This window comes from Natator depressus, chromosome 1, assembly GCF_965152275.1.
Source record: "Natator depressus isolate rNatDep1 chromosome 1, rNatDep2.hap1, whole genome shotgun sequence".
In the NCBI taxonomy this organism is placed as follows: domain Eukaryota; kingdom Metazoa; phylum Chordata; order Testudines; family Cheloniidae; genus Natator; species Natator depressus.
The window spans coordinates 326094221-326100440 of record NC_134234.1 but is presented as its reverse complement, the minus strand read 5'-3'; the positions used below and the strand labels follow the sequence as shown (position 1 = coordinate 326100440).

Here is a 6220-nt window from a genome sequence, read left to right as displayed (position 1 = left end):
TCTGATCTAGTAATTAGCCACTCCTTTCCTCAATCAGGCTCTCTTCAAGGGAACTAACTGGAGTTAAAGGCACCAAAGTGCTGGTTCAGCTGCTGGTTCTCCTCACTCTATACAGTAGAGCCAGACTTCTGTGATCCTAGAACTACATCAGCATCCATTTCTAATTGCACTCATTTGCTATACATTAGCCTTTTGGTTTTCCTACATTTGGCCTTATTTTATAAAAAGGTGATGCAGCAACTAATAAAAATGTGCACAGTAAGGGTTAATTGGTATTCCAAAAAATTAATGATCTTAGGTACAAGGTCTGAGTCCAATCTCACACACAGAATTATCTCCAGTGACTATCCCAGACTGACATCAGAGTTCAAGCGGAATCATGCCCATGAACATATAAATGTACTGTAGAGTATGAATACATGAAAACAGCTACAATATTACAATAATTGAAAAGTCATGAAGTGTTTTTAAAAACTACCTGTTTTTGCCACTAGATAGCAGCATGTCTTCAACATTCGGATTATGTTTGATGCCCAGCTCAACTCAAGATCTCCTATCCTATATATTCTTATTTACTTAGATCTTTCCTGAAGGTTGCTGTAAGATCTGTGGAGAAAGCTCTAGTATAGCATATGGTAAATATATAAAGCAGTTACGGGTGCCATTTACTAATTTTTGTTGAACACTGAGCTATTAGAAAACAACAACTGCTCTTACAGAGGTGGAGAGCCAGAGCAACACCATTGATTTTAATGGAGTTATTCCAGTTTTACATTGGCATGATGACGGCAGATTTTGGCCTTTGGGGATTTTAGAGACTAATTTTCTAAGAAGATGAGCAAAAATGAATGCAAGGAATGCAGTGAACTCATTCAGTACCCCTCACACATTAAAGTGCCAGCAAGGGTGCCTGCTCTTGATTATCGGATTTATTACTATAAAAAAAGAACAATTTTTTGTGGTAAAGAGACTGCTTCCGTCAGCAGTATTGTAGTCCGAGGGTGTATGAGCAATGTGCTTTGGGATGATTCACTGTTACTCCAGTAGGAAGTGTTGAATGGCTTGCTTTAATTGACGTATACAGTGCAGCTCACACACTCAGCTCCTGCTAGAAGTATTTTGACGTAAATCTTCCCTTATTTAACAAACTATGAGCTAAAATAGGTAAGAGGTGAATGGGGCCTGCTTTTTTTTTTCTTGCTCATAAAATAAATTTGAAATGCTTTTTAATGTAAAAATAAGGAGCTTTGCCTTTATTTAAAAAATCTTCACTGATGTGATGCAGACTGGATTCAAATATTGCACATATATAATGGACAACATTAAAAAAAACACCTCCAGAATAAAAAGTGTGCCAGCAACCATTACATAGGGACATCACGAACAGATGGAGAAACTTCTGGCAAGGGGAGTTTGGAAACTAGTGTTTGTGACCCATGCTACTACCTGTGAGGAAAAAAATAACGGGAAAACAGGCCCTAACTCTAGCAGAAGCCAAACCAATTCATAGTAGCAGATAAAAATCACACCCTCTGGAAGGCAGAGTTTACTCTGAGGAGCCTCCTTCACTGAGGTGTGCCTGGGTATCAAGAGGACTTGAATAAATTCAAATATCTCAATATTAGGGTACATCTGAATATCTCAGAGTTGGTTGGTTTGTTGAGAAGTTTGGGAAGGTAAACATTGCCACAAGGAGCTATGAGAATTCTGGCAGTCATGGAAACTGGAAAGTGCATCTGGGATGCCATGGTCATAGCCAAGACATGCTGGGGTCTATTGACCTGGATTTATAGGGCTAGTTTATTACAGCTCACCAACTATCTGACCAGAAGATAATTAGGTTCTTGTCCCAAATTCAGGCTACAGAATTAGAGAACACAGGGAGTTCAATGTCTGGTGCAGACTCTTGGGACGTGTGGCAAGGACACTCATACTGAGGACAATACCAGAATTTCAAGATCTTTATTAAGATAAATGAAAGAATAATCAAAGCTATAAACCACAGAGTCACAAAGAAGTAGTACAGTTCTATGGTCCCAGGTGGTAACATCCCTTTTCTAACAGGCTACTTAAACTAGTATACTAACACCCTTCCTTGGAGACCTGAGACCGGAGACCTAATGGGAGATAGAGGACCAGCCTTGTCTCTCGCATGCCCAATGAATTCGATGGTCCAGGTTTCTCAATCCAAGTTGGTAGAGATCAGGTTCAAATGTTGAGTAGCTAAACTATATTGCAGAAGCTGAGCTGATAGCTTAACACAGGGGTTGGCAACCTTAGGCACGCAATCCATCAGGGTAATCCTGGTGGGCCATGAGACATTTTGTTTATGTTGACCAGCTACAGGCATGGCCCCCACAGCTCCCAGTGGCCACGGTTTGCCGTTCCCAGCCAATGGGAGCTGTGGGTAGTGGCGGCCCGCACGTCTCCATTGAAGTCAATTAAGCTATGCCCACTTGAGCTGGGCAGGAAATACTTTTTCCCATCCTGTGAATTTTTGAGATTTTGAAAATGTTTCCCCTCCTGAATTGGAATGAAAAATCAAAATCTCAAATTTTGTTGTGAACTGAAAATCCAGATTTTGTAGCCGTTAATCAAAATGTTTGCTTTTATTTCAACCTTTTTAAAAACTATAACTACCATACATATTTAAGCACAAAGTTATTCCAAACCAGAAAAACAGAATTTTTAATTTCAATATCAAAACTTTGTTTAAAACAATTGAGTAGAGAAATATGTTGAAACTGGCCCTTTCCGACAAAAAGTTTTGTTTTTGAGTAATCAGCATTTTCTAATTTAAAAGCAGTTAATCAAAAAATTCCCAGCCACCTCTGTTGTTTACATCTGCTGTGGATCTGGCCCATAATGGAGCTACGTGGATGTACGTGCAATCAGAATATTAAGAATACGTCTCCATTGCTGATTTTATTAGTTCTCTCCACACAGTAGTTACACACTCTGTAAGATTTTTTTCTAAATTTCCCTTATGGCCAGCCCTTTGAAGCTTCAGTGTGTGACGTGTTGTTCACAAGTCTACCATCTCATTGAATAGCTCTGAGGCATTCTCTTTTTATATTCTTTGGAGTTTTATGTTCTTCTTTTATGTTCCCTCTTTATCTCCTATTTTTCGAATGAAAAGAATCCTCACATCCCTGTCCTTTTATCATACCTCCATTATGAAAAAAAGCCTATTCAACCCATCTAGGTCAGATGATCTACTTAACTGGTGTTGAAATAAATGAACAGATAGATATGGGGTTCATTCAGGCCCTTCTTTCATCTGGGAATATTGTTATATACAGTGCATATTTTGACCATTTTGTTACTATAGCTGGTCCAAAGAGGGCGAAAACAATGTAATGAGAAAATTCAAAATTGTTATCATTTTTCAGGGTTTGAGAGTGGCTGATTTTTCATTTTGATTTGTTTTTCTATTTTTAAAAATGTTCAAAAATGATAGGAAAATAATACAGGATTTCAGCCATTTTGAAAAGAAAAAGGAAGAAGGAAAACAAAAAAATATATAGTAATAAAAAATTAAGCCAATAAATTTAGATAAATCTATTCTTTTTCCCAAGCATTTTTGAGAACTCAGGCCCACCTATAACAGAAAGAACCAGCCTCTCTAGCGAAGGGAGAATCTCTGTATGTACCTATGACCCACAGATGAGCAGCTCTGATTCTATCCATCTGAAGGTAGTTGCTCACACGTACACACTAGGCAGTTAATTAAAATATGCATGTAATTTAGCCAATCATAAGAAGCACAGTCATAAATCTCTCCAAAGTATGGAGTCACTCATATATCCCAGACAATCCAGTTTTCATAAAAAAATGAATAGACAAATTATATCTTCGCTGCTTTGAAATTTAGGGACCCCTGACTAGCCCTCCCCTTGTTTGCGGGGAGACTTGTACATGGTAATGGAGGAGGCGACAGCTGACACTGCAGCAGTGGCTGCAGCTCCCTCAAACAGCAGTAGCCCTAACAGATCAGGAGAGAGGAGAAAGGCAAACCTATGCCTTCCTATTCCAACCCAAAAACGTCTGTGGCAGTATTGCAAGGAACCTGCCGACATACACAGCAAAGAGGGGAGACAGCAGGAAGTCAGCAGGCTCCTTTCTCCCACAAAAAAAGGAACCTGAAAGAGTCTGGGTGAGGAGAAACATCCCCCTCTCAGGAATGGCAAGGAGATATGGAAGGACTGGGAAGGAGCACTTGTGACCACCCTCACCCCCACCAGCTGAGGAAAGCAGCCAGGGAAGCAGGGGTGAAAATCATCATCCCTTCCCCTCACAAAAAAAAAAAAAAAATAACAGCAGATCTGAGGCAGCACTTCAGGAAGCTCAGCAGACCAGTAACTGACCCCAGCCTTAAACCCAGAGCTTCCCCTCTCCTTGCAGCTGTAGAGACCAGGCCCCTGAGAAAGAAGTGCAGAGGAGAAATGATTTATGGACACCCCATCAGGGGCCCTTTAGGGTGAGGGGCAGACTAACCAAGTCTCCCAGGATATCAGGGAGTTCTGCAAACGAAAAACTCCCAACTTTTGATTTAATAATGTAACCCATGCATGCTCAGTGATCTACTGTACTTGAAAACGTACAGAAAGCTTCGTAGCTTAATTACATCACACCTCTCTAGTACCTGAAATTGTTTGCTCTCAGAATGAAGAGAATTGGGTGGACTGTTAAAGTTGAGAACCCAGTTCTACAAACACCACAAAGAACAAAAAAGCAGAAAATTTGTTTCTACCGATCAACATTTGGCAAGTCTTGCCTGCAAATCTTGATGAACTGGGGAACCCTGCCACACCATCTAGTTTTACATATTTTTCAGTACCTGCTTTAGTAAATCGAGCATGGGCATCTTCTGTTTGCCAAAGGTGGAATGAAGTTTTTCATATCCCTCACTTGTGGAGGAAGGTTGAATTTGAGCTTAACCAACCAGCTACTTCTTATTTAGAGTCCACTCACCCTGATCTCATTCAGCAAATTATCAAGAGACATGCTGATCATCTGCAGTATGTCAGCTTCAAGGTTGATAGTAGAACTGAGTCTGCAGAAGCTGCCTGTGACATCCTTTCTCAGTTGGTGAATTGTTCCATCAGGACATTAGGTTTGATTTCAGCAGTGAAGCCAAGTTTTATAAATGTCTCCAAGGCCCATTTTGCATCAGCACTGACAGTAGTTTTTGTAAACTCCAAGGCATTATCATCCATCAAAACTGACACACAGTTGATGATCCGTTCTTGTTTCTAATAATAATGATACTCTAAAACTGCTAAAAATGAGCAGCTGTCCTTGTGTGTCACCTGCTGGAATTCTTTGTGCTGATGACCAGTGTCATGGCCTTAGGCAACTGGCTTGGAATTATTACAAAGTAAGCGATGAACTGCTGCTGGACCCCTCATATGAGAAACACGTTAACCTTGAACATCTTTGCATAGATGTTGTGAGTGAAAATCCAGGACAAATTAAATAATTCATACAATTAAAAAGCAAAGTTGGGATGCATTTGTTAAGCACTCCCCTAAAGTCAATATTGTTATCTACTTCTTTTTATACAGAGGAAAACTCCTGTTACACACCTTTACTCGGTCATGCAGTAAGCAAAGCCATGCCAGGTCACACTGGAATGAATTGCCCCGGGTTGATCAAATTGGTGGTGTGTGGTGTGTGCTAATGGACTTCAGCCACTGAATGATGAACTCATTTGCATTGCTGAATGCTGTAAGAACCTAACAGCCATGGGACTTGGTGAATGTGAGGTTATCTGCAGAAATTTTATTGAGTATGTAAAGATGCATGGAGCCAGGCTTACCTTGCTTTCTATTATGGAGGAAGTACTAATTCCAGATAATGATTAAAACCTGGATCAAATTCATTCAGAAATCTCCAAACACTGTGGAAGAATGTGGTTCCCTGAGATGAGGCTACCTGGAAACTATTTACAGAAAATATTAATATGGTCAAAACTGGATCAAGGTGTTGCTTTCTGTGCACATAGGGACTTATGAAAATGAAGCATCAAAACTGCTTAAAATTTTCAATTTCCTAAGTTTAATGAACTGCATAGAAACAAAAGCAAAGTGCTCAGGTGTGTCAATGCTAGATTAAATTAGAAAATAGAACATAGGATACTTAACAGTAGACACTTTGAAAGGATGTCTGTGGGTTAGAGGTGTTTCTTCCTCCAATTAAATTAAGCACTTTCATTTGG

General features: G+C 39.8%; 1 pseudogene; it reads left to right on the top strand.

Annotated features, from left to right (window-relative positions):
• Window positions 1–4666: 4666 nt before the first annotated feature.
• On the top strand, window positions 4667–6017 carry LOC141990769 (F-box/LRR-repeat protein 21 pseudogene; annotated as a pseudogene).
• Window positions 6018–6220: the final 203 nt, after the last annotated feature.